Source organism: Mandrillus leucophaeus, unplaced genomic scaffold, assembly GCF_000951045.1.
Source record: "Mandrillus leucophaeus isolate KB7577 unplaced genomic scaffold, Mleu.le_1.0 Scaffold72, whole genome shotgun sequence".
Lineage (NCBI taxonomy): Eukaryota > Metazoa > Chordata > Mammalia > Primates > Cercopithecidae > Mandrillus > Mandrillus leucophaeus.
Genome location: NW_012107808.1, coordinates 5279037 through 5297452, shown reverse-complemented (window position 1 = coordinate 5297452; position 18416 = coordinate 5279037). Strand labels below are relative to the sequence as shown.

The window sequence follows — 18416 nt, the reverse complement described above, 5'->3', positions numbered from 1 at the left end:
ATTCTCCTGCCTCAGCCTCCCGAGCAGCTGGGACTACAGGCGCCCGCCACTGCGCCTGGCTAGTTTTTGTATTTTTTAGTAGAGACGGGGTTTTCACCATGTTAGTCAGGATGGTCTCGATCTCCTGACCTAAGGTGATCCACCCACCTCAATCTCCCAAAGTGCTGGGATTACAGGTGTGAGTCACCACGCCCAGCCAAAAATCTATTTTTAATTTTTAGGGTTTTTTTAAATTTTTTTTTATTTTTGAGACAGAATCTTGTTCTGCCACCCAGGCTGGAGTGCAGCGGCACAATCTTGGCTCACTGCAACCTCTGCCTCCCTGGCTCAAGTGATCCTCCCATCTCAGCCTCTGGAGTAGCTAAAACTACAGGCTCATGCTACCAAGCCTGGCTAATTTTTATATTTTTCTATATAGACAAGATTTCTCCATGTTGCCCAGGAGGCTCTTGAACTCCTGGACTCAAGCAATCCATTCACCTCAGCTTCCCTATTGGGATTACAGGCATGAGCCACCTCACCCAGTCTAAAATTTTTTTTTAATAAAAGAGAAAGAAACTCAAAAAAGTAGTATGGTTACAAAAAAAGGTAACAATGTGTACGGCCAGAATTCTACTGCCTTTGGCCACGGCAGGACGTGGGTGGGGAAACAGGAAGGAGAGCCGCACATGCACAGGAGTGTCATATGCTCCAGGTCACCTAAGCTGGCTACGCTCAGTGAAGATTCACTGAGTTATCGCTTTACAGACGACGACAGTGGCCTCAGACAGATTAAACAGACTGCCCAAAGTCACACAACTAGGGAAGAGAATCTGACTGGTTCTGAAACCCATGCTTTTTAAATAGAATACCATGGTTTTTCCTTTGCAAAGAAAACAAGAAATGAAGACTTATAAGTAAATTACACAAATTAAAAAAAAGTTAGTATAGGTTTTTCCTCTTTTAAAAAGGGTTTTGTTTCCTATTGTAAAAGTAATATATGCTTACTATATACGTGTATACACAAGACAGAAAAACAGACAGGAAAAACATATACTTTTGCCAATCAGACACAACACCTGCTAATATGTCACTTAGTCTTTTATTATGCGGAATGTTTTGTATAACTGAGTTCAAGCAATATGTAAACAATTCTGTATCACGCAGAGACTCTTGAATGTAAAAATAAGTAATATTCATTTAAAAACATTTATTAAACACTACTGTATGAAACCGTAGTTTTTGTAGGTCGAAAATGGTCAAATGTTGACAATTCCTGATCTAAGGCAGTAAGCAAGAACAAATCACTGAGGGATAAAGAGAAGAAAAAGAAAGAGAAGTTAAAAGACAAGGGGTACATGAGAAAACTAGAAACAACCCAAATGTCCACTAACAGATGGAAGGATAAATAAATGGTGGTATATCCACACAATGGAATATTACTCAGCACTAATAAAAAATAATGAACTACTGATACAAAGAACATGGATGAATCTCTCAATAAATTAATCCAGCCAACAAAGAGTGCAGAGCAGTATGTTTTCATTTCTATAAAACTAGAAAATGCAAACCAATCTAAAGTATCAATGCAGACCAGGGTTTGCTGTGAAGTTTGGAATGTGAGGCAGGAGGGGGGCAAGGGAGGGTATCAAAGGAACAGGTGGAAAATTTTGGAACTGATGGAAACATTCACTCTCTTGATTGTGGTGGTGACTTTGTGGGTATACACATTTATCAAACTCCTGAGATCTGTCAATTTAAACATGGCAGTTTATTGCATGTCAATTATACCTCAAAAAGTTCTTTAAAAATCACTGGATATATCTTTCCAATTAAACAAGAATATTACCTGTTTGATTAAACTAAGTGAGCACAGTTGCAGAGGAGCAGTAAGATTCTCATGCTCTTCAAAAAGTGAAATGGGAATCTTATTCTAATGTTAGTAACAGTTATAGCATTTCTTTGGGACTAGCACTTTACTGCTCAGACCCAATACTTGGCTAGTAGCCAAATATTAAAAGTCATCTAAGGGAAAAATCCAGAGAACACAATTAGCAAACAAGAAGAGAATAGGATGCTGGTGAGAAAATAAGGGTAGCAATTTTATCTTAATTAATTTCAGAAAGTTCCTTTTACAGACACAGACACATGCACAAGACAGAAAAGCCATGTGAGATGGGGTTACTTTTAATACACTAAAATCGTGTTCAAACTCATTATTAAATATATTTAAAATGAAATGGAAAACCTGTAGAATGGTTGCAAGTGGCGATAAAATCAGAGCTTAAACAGTTAAATAGGTAGTTCATCTATTTCAGGAGTTGAACACAAAATACTAAAAAGAGAAGCTAGAAAGATTTAGATAAAAACACACAGCTGACAAGTCACATGAAACAAATTAACTGCATTTTAATGCCAGCTCTGCTTCTGCCTGAATGCAACAGTGTTCTCAGTATGATGAACAATGCTGCTGTTCACAAGCCAACAGGCTACTGCTGGCTTCCAGATTGAAGTCTCTATTCTAACCTTCTGAGCTCAATAGATTAAACTCTTCTGCTGAAAGAGATATTTATGTAAATGATAATCTTTTGGCAGTGGGCCATCAAAATCATATGTGCCTTTATTTTTCAGATATTTTTCCAAAGGTTAGCATTTAAAGAATTTAAGTAACTTCACTTTTCAATTAAGAGTGAATTTAAATTTCCAGTATTATGAATCATGTGAATTAAAGTTGCCAGCAGTTAAATGGCCCAAAGAAAGCGTTATAAAACCTCAGGCACCAATGAGCTCCTAGTAAGTCTAAATGCAATTTCCTTCTATGCTACCAATCTAGCAATACTTGTTAATGCCAACATCAATGTAAGTTAAAAGCATTTTGATTATAAATGACAGTGGTTTATACAAAGTCCATATTAATTCCTTGGCAGAAATTGCATAAACTATTCATATCACTTCCATTCAAAATGAGGTTTTAAATTACATAAAAGACTTCTATTTTAAATCAAAATATAAACAGATTCTTAGAGCAGAATTTATGAAGAAGGTATTATTTATCACATTTTATCTAAAAGTAGCTGCCTAATAATGTCATTATTTAGTAGGGTGTTAAAAAATAAGACACATTTTCTTTAAAAATTTAAAGAGAAAACTCTTAAATGCCTTATAATTTTATTACCTTGAAACAAATTTACCTTCTAATAGTCTCTCAAATACTTTCTACCAGTGAATGCCCATTTATTAAATACTATCCATGCACAGAACACTTTGGAGATTCTGGGAGGCAGACAGAACACACACAGAAAACAGCCACTTGGCACTGCAGCCAAAAAGTCAGAAACAAAGATAAAATGGAGTCCATTTATATGCCCACTGCCATCTGTGAAAAGGCAAAAACCCGGGCCGGGCGCGGTGGCTCACGCCTGTAATCCCAGTACTCTGGGAGGCCGAGACGGATGGATCACGAGGTCAGGAGATCCAGACCATCCTGGCTAGCTCGGTGAAACCCCGTCTCTAATAAAAATACCAAAAATTAGCCGAGCAGGAGGTATCTTGCAATTGCATATGAACTTAAGGATCAGTTTTCTGTTTCTGCAAAAAAAAAGGCCACTGGAATTTTGATAGGTATAATATTAAATCTGTAGATCACTTCAGATAGTATTGACATCCTGACGTTTAGTCTTCCTTCCCACGAGCACAAGGATGTCTTCCCACTTATTTAGATCTTTCATTTCTTTTGGCAATTTTTTTAGTTGTCAGTGTACAAGTCTTTAACTTTCTTGGTTAAAGTTATTCTGAGGTATTTTATTCTTTTAGATGCTACTGTAAGATGAACTGCCTCCTTAATTTCCTTTCAGATTGTTCACTGAAGGTGTACAGAAACACAACTGATTTTTGTGTGTTGATCTGTACCTGCTGATTAATTAGCTCTAACAGTTTTCTTGTGGGCTCGTTGGGATGTTTCTTTATATAGAAGAATCATCCAATTTGGATTCTTTTATTTATTTTGCTAGCCCAGTTGCAATGGCTAAAGCTTCTAGTGCAATGTTGAATAGCTGTGGTGAAAGTGGGTATTTTAGTTAGCTCAGGCTGCTATAGCAGAATACCATAGGCTGGATGGCTTAAAGATCAGACATTTATTTCTTGAAGTTACAGAGGCTGGAAGTCAGAGATCAAAGTGCCAGATGGTAAGATTCTGTTAAGGGCCTTCTTTTTGGTTTGCAGATGATCCCCTTCCTATGTCCTGACATCAAGGACACTACAGAGAGAGAGAGAGAGAAGCTCTCTAGTTTCTTCTTAGAAGGGCACTAATCCCATACGAGGATTCCACCCTCATGACCTCATCTAAACCTAATTATCTCCCAAAGGTACCAATTCTAAATAATGTCATATTGGGGGTTTGGGCTTCAACATAAAAAATTTTGGCAGGACACAAGCATTTGTTCATAGCAGCAGGCATCCTTGTCCTGTTCTTGTAACTTAGGAGGGATAATTTCAGTCTTTCACTATTGAGTACGATGTTAGCCGCAGATAAAAGTTAACCACTAAAATAATGATCTCAACATCAGGCCTACATCCAAAAGCTTTTAAATCAAACAGCTTAATATAAAGTAGTCAATTAAGAAAATGAAGACTATGCTACCCACACTATTTCCTAGCCTATTCTATTTACTGCAATCTTTCAAAATTCATTTAATGAAAAAAAAAGTTAAGATATTTACTAGTGTTATACAAACAAGATGCAACCATTGGTTCAAAAAATAGGGTTTGTTTTTCCCCAATAAAAGTGCATACTTTAATAGGACTATTTGAATAAAAATCACACACAGATGGAATGTGTACTTAACATTAAGAAAGCAGGGAAGCAACATGTCCCACAACATAGAACACTCAATTGGCTCAATCAAGATGAATTACCCTTTCAACCAAATATCTTTTTTTTAATATTTATTTATTACAAATGTCACAGTCAGTTCAGTAAATGCCAACAGTCATACAGCTTTAACCTTTAGTCATGAGAAGTACACTTGACTGTTTCCAAAGGGATATGTGAGGCCGTCTTCATTTCAGAGGAGCAGAAGTGACTACTGTTGTTTGCTCTTTAATGTTTCAACTAATCATTCCGTTGTCTCATGAAGGCCAGTGCCTCTGATTGCTGAAGTTCTGAATATTTGCCTTTTCAGTCCTTTGAGGCAGATAATCCAAGTGAATGTGCATCTCTGAGGGAGTCATGGCCTGTTCCATGTCCTGCTTATTTGGAAATGCCCCTAAAATGGCTTTGCTCAGCTCTCCATCAACATGGCAACTAACTCTGACTTGGAAATGCCAATTCGGTCTTGGTCACAACTGTCTGCACCACAGCATCTGTTTGAATAATAACATCTTCAGTATGGCTCTGTCCTCCTAAATCCCAGACTTGGAATTCTATGTTTTCTTAGTTGGTTTTGTTTTTGTTTTAAGATGGAGTTTCGCTCTTGTTGCCCAGGCTGGAGTGCAGTGGTGCGATCTCTTAGCTCACTGCAACCTCCGCCTCCTGGGTTCAAGCAATTCTCCTGCCGCAGCCTCCCGAGTAGCTGGCAGTGCAGGCATCGGCCACCACGCCTGGTTAATTTTTGTATTTTTAGTAGAGACGAGGTTTCACCATGCTGGCCAGACTGGTCTCGAACTCCTGACCTCAGGTGATCTGCCTGCCTTGGCCTCCCAGAGTGCTGGGATTACAGGCGTGAGCCACTGTGCCCAGCCGTGCATGGTTTTTAAAAGTTACCATCTCAACATTAAATCTGCTGATAGAAACGTTAGTAATGACTTTTCCAACCTGTAATCTGCATAAAATTGTGTTTTTTTTCCTGTCTGTGTAATCCCCAAATTAAAATCCTCACTTCCCAGGTTCCAAACAGACTGGAAAAAAAATACTTGAGAAAAATCTACCGTGATTAAGCCCTGTTCACCCTCACCAATCCTTAGGAACAGGTCCTGGCCTCAGTAGCAACTCCAATTCGTGGCACCTCTGCTCACCTTGGCCTCTGACTCTGCCTCTGAGCCTGGACTTCCACATTGGATCTGCCAATTTGTTGATATGTTCAAGGAAAATACTTGTAGTTTCATTGCTTTTCTCTACTGTTATTCTATTCTCGATTTTATTTCTCTCTACTCGAACCTTTATTATTTCCTTCCTTCCGCTAGCTTGCGGTGTAATTTGCTCTTCTTTTTCCAGTTCCTCAAGGTGTAAAGTTAGGTTATTAATTTAGTATCTTTCTCTTTTTTTAATGTAGGCATTTACAGCCATAAATTTCCCTCTGAGCACTGCCTTTGCTGCATCCATAAGTTTTCATCATTCCTAATATTTTTGTAAAAGTATTTTCATAACTATTCCATGAGTCACCTTTCCCATCATGTTGGAAAGAACATTAGCTGAGGGGGTCAGAAAGTAGACACTTTGTCTGCCACAGCCGAAGTAATAAAGTACCAAGAGCTGAAGCTGTCCACATGCAGAAGACTGCATTAAATACGTGATAGCTCTCTGTGGAGAAAAGAACTCGCTGGAAGAGAAAAGAGGCATCTGTGCTCCTGTGGTGGTCACAGAATATTCTCAAGACAACAATGCGAACAGTGCCAGGTGTTCTCACTGACACTCATTTTTCAAGGTCTACAAAAGTAAGTCTGCATTTCATAGGCATCCTATTGAGTAACTACACTAGGAAACAATGAAGCGCTTATATCCTCTGCAGGCCGAATAGATCATCATGGCATGGCTTCTTCAAGTGTGTTTGTCTGTTTATTTCTGGTTTAAAAGAAGACATTTGCAAGTATCTAATGTGTCTGACTTACGTGTTTAAGGATGGTGTGATTAGGGTTAAATGGTGCAAACCATAAAAGCACTCATATAAGTTGCCATGGAAAACATTGGCAGAGCTAAACAAAGTTATTATCTCACTTACCAGAAGAGACTACTCTACATTAAACAAAAATTATTCCCACTGAGGGTGTATATCTCCAAGATGATCTACTTGGCCAGAACATCAGGGCCCAAGATTAAGTTTTTATATGAAGGAAGGAAACTTGTATGTATGTAACTTAAAGGATTAAAAAAACCCTTAAACTCAGTAGAATGTCATCATGTACACAAACTGTCTTTGGCATTAAGGCTGCAATTCTGGCAACTAGATGGATGAAAAAAGAATCAACAACCTGTGAGGGTAAAATATAAAAACTCAAAGGGGTATCTGCCTAGGTTCAAGCACAATACTGGTAAGGCACTGTCTTCGTTCATGTCTATTATGTCAAATGTTCCGAGGAAGGTACATTTAGGGGCTCTGTATCCCTCTTCTTCTATAAACTGTAACAGGGAAACTATATTTAAAAGTTATGAAGAATTGAGAAGGAAATTTAAAAAGAACTAATTGGCTGAATACCTACTGTCTGCCATTCTCTGAGGCAGTTGCTTTACCTAGTTTATCTAACTTCTCTCTCTGCATCCCATGAGGTATTTATTATTTCCATTTTTAGAATGAGGAAAGTAAGTCTCAGAGAGGTAAGCAACGGATGCAGCCCCATCATGGATACAGTAGCACAGCAGGTACCTGCTCCTGACTGCTTCAAAAGCTGCCGACTGCTCACTGCACCAGTTCAAACAGGAGCCACAGACATGGCTCAAAATCCCTCAGGTAATGACTTACACGTTTTTACTCCTTAAAACTATAATAGAAAAGAATGCTGCTACATATTACATTTTAACACATTGAAGAAGATCAACATATAAGCTGTGCTGATAAGTCATTCTGGATTTTTCTTTTAGTTTCAGTTTTTTGCAGACTTGGAAATAAAGCTTCTCCTCCATCTTTATGGACATATTTAATTTCCTTCATCATTTTTTCCGAATCCGGATCAGCACTTTTTTGTTTACAAAAGTATGCAAACCAGTCCACTACACTACAGACTAGAAGCCTGAGCAAAGGCTGTAAAAATCATTAAAAAATTGCATGACATGACTTTCACCGAGTCAGAGAAGCAGATAGCACCTTAAATAATTATAAGAAATGTGAACAACTCCAAGATACTATTGGTGATTCACCTATAAAACAATATTCCCAATTAATCTTTCAAGTTTCTAGATCAGATTAAATGAAAACATCCTGTCATTGCAAAGAATGTTTAAACACTGGTAACATTTGTATCTTCTCATGATTTAGGATTTTCTTACTGTTACAGTCCCAAAACTAATTAGAGAAACAAATAGATGTTTAAACCAATTTAGGATTGTAACAATCATCCACAATTCTCCAATTTTAATATTCTTCAGAATAGCTCATTTTTCTCATGAACTGAATGTATTAGGAAATGTTATAATTTGAATCAATAAACTTATATTAATTCTGCTTTATTTATTGGACTTCTGCATAAGATTTGGAAAAAGGCTTCCACTGGGGTAAAAGTCTAAAAACCAGTGTATTACTGCGTGATATCTACCCAGTTACAACCACGCAAGTAATCAGATATTAGTAATTCAGGTGACAAAGCAATACTTTCACCTTGGGTAATGAGAGAAGACTTTAGTAAAGTGATAAGAGAGGCAAAATAATTCATAACTGACTCCACGTGAAAATAGTGTCTATCATTAAAAAGCAAAGCCTGTTTTTTGGCATCAAGAGTTTATACTTGATATTTTAAAATGTTCCGACAAAAGTACATGAGATCAAATTTTCATAGCTGTTTTAGGCACCACTAGTAATATCATAAGTTGCTACCAAGGGATGAATTGTCTATGCAATTGTCGCCTTTAAGAAATCTAAGTGTATTACATTAATCATATATAGAATGCAAATGTTGGGTAATAAAACTGAATAACAGGCATAGAGAAAGGAGGCTCTGAACTCAAAGTAGATCTATATGTTTCAGATTAAGGCAAAATCTTTATTATACAAGTTCTCTTAAAAGATTTAATGTTTAAAAAGTATAGAACTGAAGTTCTACAATGCTTAGGATTTAATATTTTTATAACTAAAGGCAAATTTGTAAGCAGATCAATTTCTTTACACTCCTTTTTTCATAGCCACTATTTTCCCAAAAGTTAATTGAAACTAATTTGAGGAGACAAAAGTAGCACAACACTTAAAAACTATGTTATATGAATAGAAAACCATTCATTTGCCTATGATAGAGATTCTCAGTGCCGAAAAATGTCCTGAAACCATTTTTTTTAAAACAACAACAAAAAAGGAAATTCAATCTTTCATTAAACTCTCACTTGTTTTTCTACGGAAGGGGAAAGCAAAATGTATTACATCCTATTTTTGGCCGAGTGTGCTAATAATGTTGGTAGTGAAATGCTCCCATCTTGTGGACTTTCTGAATATTGCTAACAGGAGCCACGTCTGCAGCATGGTTTTACACCAGCAGCTCCACATCATCTTCGCATTGGAATTAGCTAGCATTTTTGTTACAAATCACTGTTGTTTACTCTTATATTTTAAAAAGTGTTTAAATATTTTGATTTGAAATTCTGAAATCACAAACCTTTATTGAAAAAATCAACTTCTGGAAAAAGTTGGCTACTTGATCTGCCAAGGCATATGTAATTTTTTTGGTAAACTGAATTCTTTTTTTTCAAGGAGAGCTTCAGTTCTTTATTGATTTCATAAAATGAGGGGTGAGGAGGGAGCTGACAAGAGAATCCAGGATTCGAAAGACAGTTACCCCTCAGAAAAGCATTTCTGTGCTCCTCTCCTCTCCCAGTAAAGGGAATAAGACCCTTTTGTGGACTTCCAGCCTCACTGAAGATAGAAGTAAGCAGCAACAATGCTGGCTCCGGTGGAGTCAGATGTGGGTAGTACTTGTAAAGATGATGGATGTTGCCAAATGGTAATTTTCCCTGTGTGGTGGCTATGATTGATCTGTGGCTTGATGTGATGGTTAAGGCTTTCATATTCAATCTTTTTTTTTTTTTTATACTTTAAGTTCTAGGGTACATGTGCATAATGTGCAGGTTTGTTACATATGTATACTTGTGCCACGTTGCTGTGCTGCACCCATCAACTCGTCAGCACCCATCAACTCGTCATTTACATCAGGTATAACTCAGCAATCCCTCACTGAATTCTTTAATAATCAGACTTGTTTGAAAAATATAACTATACATAATGCTCTTACTATATTATAAAATAAACTGTAAACCTGCAAAAGTAATAATTTTTTTTACATATTAAACATATATTTCTTAAATATTAAAACACCTATTTCAAGAAATTGTCTTTGGTGTTAGTTTCCAACAATTCCAAACATTGTAGAACTTGGGTTCTATACTTTTTCAATGTTAAATATTTTAAGATAACTTATATAATAAGGGTTTTGGATAATGAAGATCTGGGTTAATATACCTGAGTTTTTCATGATGACGTTAGAAACACATGACTTTCGAACACTTAACACTTTTTCTTCGAAGAATTCTACATTTGCATTAAACACTAAAAATGGCATTATGAGAGTAAAGGCTAAGAAAATACATTCAAAATCAAAAGTAAAAGAAAACCTATTGGCCGGGCGCGGTGGCTCACGCCTGTAATCCCAGCACTTTGGGAGGCTGAGGCGGGTAGATCACGAGGGTCAAAAGATTGAGACCATCCTGGCTAACACGGTGAAACCCTGTCTCTACTAAAAATACAAAAAAAATTAGCCAGGAGTGGTGGCAGATGCCTGTAGTCCCAGCTACTCAGGAGGCTGAGGCAGGAGAATGGCATGAACCCAGGAGGCGGAGCTTGCAGTGAGCCGAGATCATGCCACTGCACTCCAGCCTGGGCAACAGAGCGAGACTCCATCTCAAGGAAAAAAAAAAGAAAACCTATTGAAAAAGTTACCTAAAAAAATTATAGTCATATAGTAGACATAAAAAGGGTATAAAGGCTTAAACAAACAGATGTAGCAGATGTTTAAGTGCTAAATATCAGAAGTGATTTTTCAAAGCTTTCCACCCAAAACCTAGCACGGTTACTAGACACAATTAGAACTAATTAAAGCCTTTATCTGAGATTGTATATGTTGATAAGTTGTTTGCATTTTTTAACAGAAAAGATAAATTCAACACTGCAGAAAAATTTCTCCCTGCTATAACATTCCCATTGATACGTTATTCTAAATACTCACAGATATTTCAATGAAAAGTTAAAATCTATCTGGAAATTAAAATACTTAGTTCTATATTTCTCGTATCTCAGACCCACTGCCTAGCTGGCAGCTACAGAGGACAGGCTCTTGGCCCCCAGAAAGACTTGGGGAAGCGCACAGTTACAGCTGTGAGGTCTTAGGTAACTCCTGCTCTCTGCCTCTTAGGGTTAGAAGTACAGGTTGAGAATTCCTTATCTGAAATGCTTGGGACCAGAAGTGTTTCAGATGTGGGAGTGTCGGCAGTACCAGCTGAACGTTCCTAATCCAAAAATCCAAAATCCCAAATGCTCCAGTGAGCATTTCCTTTGAACATCACGTCGGCACTCAGTTTCAGATTTGGGGGCATTTCAGATTTCAGATTTTCAGACTGGGGATATGCAACCTGCATTAAATGTGTTAATCTAGGTAAAGTGCTTAATCCAATGCATGGGACAGAATGAGGGCTCACAAAATACATTAGCTACTACTATCAGACTGTGCCCCACATATAATAAATTCTATAAATATTTGTTTAATAAATGAACACAATTAAAATGTTTAGCACAACAGAACTAGAGTCATCCTTTAAAAACAATTCTGACAAGTCTCTAAGAAGAAACTGAGTCCGTAAGAAGAATCTGAAGTGAGAGGAACCTGTCTGGAAGTAGCCAATCCAAAGCAACTCCACCAGAATGTACATTAGTACAATCTCTATGGAAAACAGTATGGAGATTCCTCAAAGAGCTAAATGTAGATCCACCATTTGATGCAGCAAGCCCACTACTGGGTATCTACCCAAAGGGAAAAAAGTCATTATATGAAAAAGACACTTGCACATACATGTTTATAGCAGCACAATTCACAATTGCAAAGACGTGGAACCAATCTAAATGCCCACTGACTAAGGAGTGGATGAAGAAAATGTGGTTTATATACACCAAGGAATACTATTCAGCCATTAAAAGGAACAAAATAACATATTCTGCAGCAACTCCGATGAAGCTTGAGACCATTATTCTAAGCGAAGTAACACAAGAGTGGAAAACCAACAACCATATGTTCTTACTTATAAGCGGGAGCCAAGTTATGAGTAAGCAAAGGCACACAGAGTAAAATAATAGACGTTAGAGACTCAGAAGGGACAGGATGGGAGGAAGGCTAGGGACAAAAAACTACACACTAGGTACAACCCACACTGCTTGGGTAATGGGTGCACTAAAATCTCAGAATGCACCACTATATAATCCATCCATGCAACAAAAACCACTTGTACTCCAAAAGCTATTGAAATAAACATTTTAAAAAACACAAAACAACTCCACCAGACCATGGCATTCATAAATGGATTATGAATGTAAGAAACCTTAGAAACGCAGCTGAACTCAGAGTTACAGGGAATGCCTTCAAAAACACTGCTGTGATTTTAGCATCACCTGACATAAGGCAGAAACCACCAAGTGTTAGGTGAAATATACAGTCATCCTTCAGTCAATGTGTACTGAGATGTTCCCATGTGTCCGGCCCAGTGACATACTGGTATATAACAAAATAAACATTTTGCCTACATTTAAGCCTAAAGAATGAAGTATCTGTATTCTCTTCAAGATAAAGTGAGGCTTTTCATCTACTACCTCCCCAGTCCATGCCTTCCTCAATCCAAAAGTTATCATCAGATTTCTTTATTCTTTCAGAAATACCCACTACTGTCTAAATACCAACCACTTGTCTAGAAGCAAAAAAAATCAGCAATGTTTAAGAAAGTTACAGTTCATGAAGTGTATTCATTCAGGAGACAAATATTAAAGAAATAGCAATGCAAATACTTATAAGAAGGTAACTATGGCCAGTGCTATTAAAGAACATACTAGCACATAAAGGACTAACCTAATAAAGCCTCAAAGGATGGGGGGGCTTGGTAACAAAAGGCTTCCTAAGGTAGTAACATTTAAGATGAGACCAGAAGAAGGAGGTGGGAGGGGCCAGAGAGAGAAGCACATGAAAAGTAAACAGTAAGAGGGAGAAGGAGCCAGAACCAGGCTGAGGACACTGGGAACTCCAGCAGAAACCTGGTGCCTGCATACAGATTTTGACCAATTATGTCTTTTTGTCTTTAGAGCCCAATTTGAGATGCACAGACCATCATTTGCACTTTATACTATCTATAAGTCAAAATCAGTATTATTCTAAAAGCAACTCATTAGTTGCTCTCCTGCCCATGATATCTTTCCTACACCTAGCAGTCTTCAATGCCACAAAAATCACCTTTCATTCACTCTCAACCCGAGGTTTGTATATCAGAGAGCCAGACCATGTAGCTGGCAAGAAAAGGGAAGGAAGGCAATTTTTTAAATGATACAAAAAGTTGGCTATAAATCCATCACTAAAAAAATAAAGAATAAAACGATCCTAAGAAACAAGAAAGTATCGAGACAGGGGAGACACAAAGGGAAATTAGTCTTATAAATTCTTGCAGATGTTTAGAATAACTAGTTTTCTTTCAAAACCCTGCAACAGGACTGCAGGTTTGGCTATTTACTTCCTAGCTCACATAGAAAATGCCACAATGTGCTATTTCTATAACCCATCTTTTATTATTTTTAAAAGACAAGGTTTTACTATGTCACCCAGGCTGCAGTGTGGTGGCTATTCATAGGCACAGTCATGGCACGCTGCAGCCTCCAACTCCCAGGCTCAAGTGATCCTCCTACCTCAGCCTCCCGAGTAGCTGGGATTACAGGCATACTCCGCCATGCCTGACTCTACTCATCATTTCATCTTTACTGTGGGATAGCCAACTACTTTCTGAACTTTTCATTTACCTTAATTTTTCTACCCAGGTTCATTCCTATTCCCCTCCCACTGTGACAGTCTCAAAATAAGCTCCTTAAAATCAACAGGATTCCCTAACTCAGGCCAAGCTGCACTGACACAGCAAATAGGCCCTGAAGCATCAGGGTAATGGCTACAAATTTTTCAAGACCCTGCAATGAATCCCCATCTTACTCAGGGTAAAAGCCAAAGTCCTTACCACAGTCCTCCAAAAGGGGTCCATGAACCCCACTGGTGACCCGACCTGACCTCCTACTCACTCGCTTCACTGCACCCCATCTCACCACATCAGCTCCCTTGTTGCTGTTCCTTCAACACTGATTCCAGGTGCTCTCTGGCCCAGAACTGTTCCCTCTGCCTGGAGATGCTTTCTCAGATACCTGCCTGGAAAACTCTCTTGCCTCCTTCAACCCTTCCTCAACTCTTCCCTTCTCCATGAGGACAATCCTGATCCCCTTACTTAATGCAGAACCTGCACTACTCTTCATCTCCTTAACTCTCTTCTACCTTTTATCCTTTCCTCCACACTTGCTGCCTTTTAACATGCTAATTATGTATTATATATGTTGTTTATTACCCATCACTCTCTGACAGACTGCAAGCTCCTTGGGGCAGGGATCTTTGCTGGTTTTGTTCATGGATACACCCAAGCTCTTAGAACTGTGCCTGGTCCATAATAGGAGTCCAGTAAGTGTTTTCTGAATAAATGAATGAATTTTAAGCTTTCTCCCCTTAATTTCTCTCACATCTTTGGATGTTGCTAGAAGTCTAATAACAACAACAAAATAAATAAGTAGCAAAATACACAAATAGGTAAACTAAAAAAAAGCCAAACACGTCTACTTTAATGCATTTCACTGTTTTCTCCAAACAATGAAAGTAGGCATGATTTACAGATACGTCAAAATAAGCTAAAAAATTATGCCCTTCACCTTTATCTTTAGAAATCTGAATTGTCCAATTTTCACAAAGACTTGGAGAAAAATAATGCCAATCCAGAAATGCACACTGAATGGTCATTACATCTGATTATGGGCATCTTTATACAAGGTCTGCAGGCTCACTCTTCACACTGAACTTGGCAAATATACAAATCTCATTTATTTCTGTCCAGAAAAAATATGATTTCTATTATAGATGACAAAGTCTTCATTTCAGTAAAAACCTGCTTAAGTTTCCTCTCCTATATGGGGAATTATCTTGTAATTTTGCAAATAACTAGATCAGGCTTTCTCTTTAAAAAGATAAAGAGATGGATAAAATATTGAACCTCTGCAGTCAAAGCAAGTGTGTTTTGAGAATAAAGATGGAAACAATAATTATATAAAAGATAGTAATTTAATAAATTTTGAATGACGACAACACCAATACCTACAGATAAGTAATATATCAAAAACAAAGAATTTCATTAAGATTTTAAGCTATATATAAAAAACACCAAAACAGTTTTTGGAAAAAATATTGCTAGTATCTTAAAAACTAAACAGAAAAATTATCAGTACAAAGGATGGACTCTGTACTACAAAGGAGATGAAGTGACAACTTCCTCTAAACTAACTAATGTTAAATTTTTCATGCTATCCACATTCATAACTTAAGTCCACATGCAAAACAAACAAGCCTGTGCATAATCCAGGCCAAATGATGGCGGGGAAGAGAGGGAAGGAGAGCTGATCATCACCCAGAAAATGATGGAGACAGCAAGCAGGTTAGTGAGAGCTACAAGAGGTATGAGATGGCTAGATGTGATAAAATGAAGCTTATGAAAGTTTTGGGTGAGTATCAGGAGGGGTTATAAAATATGACATTTTATTATGAGAATGCCCTAAATAATGTATAGAAACACCATTACTTGAATAATTTAAAAATAACAGATAGGTCTATTAAAGTCATAAATTAGATGTCCATAGTGTCTGTACAGCAAACTGCTATTTCAATGAAATGGAAAATGGCTACCATTCTGAAGCACCCTTAGAACTTACTCAACTGTTCTTTAAACATCAAAATAAAGTACCAAAATAAAGAATGTTGTTATGCTTATTGCAAAATTATTCTGACCATATCATCCTGGGTAAAAGATTGACTGAGCAGTGTCAAAACAGAAATTTAAAACACTATCTTCATGAAAGCTACTTAAATTCATTTTTTTAAAAACCACTATCATTCTGCTTTAAATGCCAGAAATAAAGTTTTAGACTAAAATCTTTCAATGGTTGCCTAAAATGCTGCAATAAAAACTAGACAGAAAATTTTTAGTTTTTATTTTACTCCCTTTCTTACTAAACGTATGTTAAAAAAAAAAAAAAAAAAAAAACTCTCAAATGATCCAGACAAAAGCTTTCAGCTCAACACATAATTGCAAGAAAATTACAATAATTGTACCAATTAAAACCATCTTGAATGAACAGTGTGTCATCTTAATGTTCCTGTGGTTTACAGAGGGGTCGATTTAATTCGCTGAAATTGCTTTCCAGTGTTAGTATCAAATGTCATTTGTTAAAAGTTGAACAATTTAAAAAATAATTTAACAACGCAATTTCACCAAACACCAAGAACCAACATTTTCTTTTTCACCTGAATAAAGCCAGCAGATGTGTCATCAAATTGCTATAAAAATAAATGAGGCTTTTTATGGATTAAAAAAAAAATTTCACTACTAGCATTAAAAATACTATTTTCTGATTGTTTTTGCCAAATCAGATTTCTTTAATACAATAAATGAATATCAATTACATACTGCTGCTTTTTGTCAACTGTAAATAAAATTTTCTCTTTCAAATGACAAGCAATAGCATCAAAGAACTCAACTACAGTTAACTAGAAACATAATCATTTAGATTATTCTCACATACTTTAATATCTGGCTTTTCAATATGTTGATCAAAGTGTCTTCTTATAGTTTTTCATTCCAAATCCTTATTATATGTAATTATTTTAAGTCAATTCCTATGAATTATCAAAGACTGCTTACTATACTTTTTCTCTTCCTTAGACTAGCTACAAAATATTCTTTGTAAGTAGTTGCAGGCATTTAAGACTTAAATGTACTTATTTCACCAAAAAGAGAAGAACGGCATCTCAAAATCACCCCAAATCCAGCCCAGTCACAGATGACAAGCCTGCCAAAATGCCAAAGTTTAAAGTAATGAGTTGGTTTAATGGCAAAGCAAAGTTCACATCCCTCATTCTATCCCCGTCTAACACCTCCACACTTTCCAAAGCTTCAAGAGTACATAAGGCACCTAGCAGAGCACCTGATGGGAAGGAAGGAGGTCAGGAACACTAAGTGACCCAACCTCCTTAAGTCAGAACCCATGTGAGACAACTAGTTCTCCTGTGCCCAAGTTTACAAATTTCTTGAAATCTAGAAATACATTCCTGGAGTAATATACTTCTCCTAAACAATACCAGTTCAGACAGGGTCTAAGAATCTGAGGCAGCTGCAAATTCCTTCCACTACTGTTTCTTAAGCCATCAGTCCACAGTTTCTAAATGAAGGCTTATTCTTTTTTATGACATATTTTAATTTCACACAAATGATAACAACAACAATCTCAAGGACAGATGAGAGTGTCAAGGGATTACCTGCTTATATTAAATAGGGCTTTATGTATCAATATAACATGCAAAAAATAAACCTAATTATATTGGTATGAATTATTATGAAGCACTTAAATCTTTTTAAAAGTTAAGTTTTAACCGCTTAGTAATTACTGTTACTAGCAAGCATTCATAATTATACAGCACCTGTATTACAATACAAACGTTTATTCACAAAATAAAACCTTGTATGTACAATAAAATATTGTACTACAGAACCAAGAGAAAAACGAATCATGCATCTCACAATAAGATGATTTGTAAAACCTCAAAGACCAGATGCAATGCAGTACCACTTCTCAATAGGTAGACAGTAATTATATATCACTGCATCTACTGGAACACCTACCTGATACAGCACAGGTTTAAACCACTAAACTAATTTCACATAAATTAAACAGAAAAACCCAGAAGAGCTCAAATCTGTGGACTAATACAACAACCTCTATAATTCTAAAACCAGTTATTTACTTAGAAAACATTAAATGTGTACATAAAAAATAGGAACTAGAAAAATAAGAAAACCACATACTGACAATACTCTAAGGAAATAAAAGTTATCTGAAATCTTAGAAGTTTTAATATATAAACTATACACTAAGGCTGGGCACAGTGGTTCACGCCTGTAATCCCAGCACTTTGGGAGGCCAAGACAGGAGAACTGCTTGAGCCCAGGAGTTTAAGATCAGCCTGGGCAACACTGCAAGTCCCTGCCTCTACAAAAAATAAAAAGAAAGGCCAGGCGTGGTGGCTCAAGCCCATAATCCCAGCACTTTGGGAGGCCGAGACGGGCGGATCACGAGGTCAGGAGATCGAGATCATCCTGGCTACCACAGTGAAACCCCGTCTCTACTAAAAAATACAAAAAACTAGCC

General features: G+C 37.0%; 1 protein-coding gene across 3 annotated transcripts in view; it reads right to left on the bottom strand.

Annotated features, from left to right (window-relative positions):
* The window catches only part of KIDINS220 (kinase D-interacting substrate, 220kDa), a 109382-nt gene that overhangs the window by 23164 nt on the left and 67802 nt on the right, over positions 1 to 18416 (bottom strand). The gene's annotated exons all lie outside the window — the stretch shown is intronic.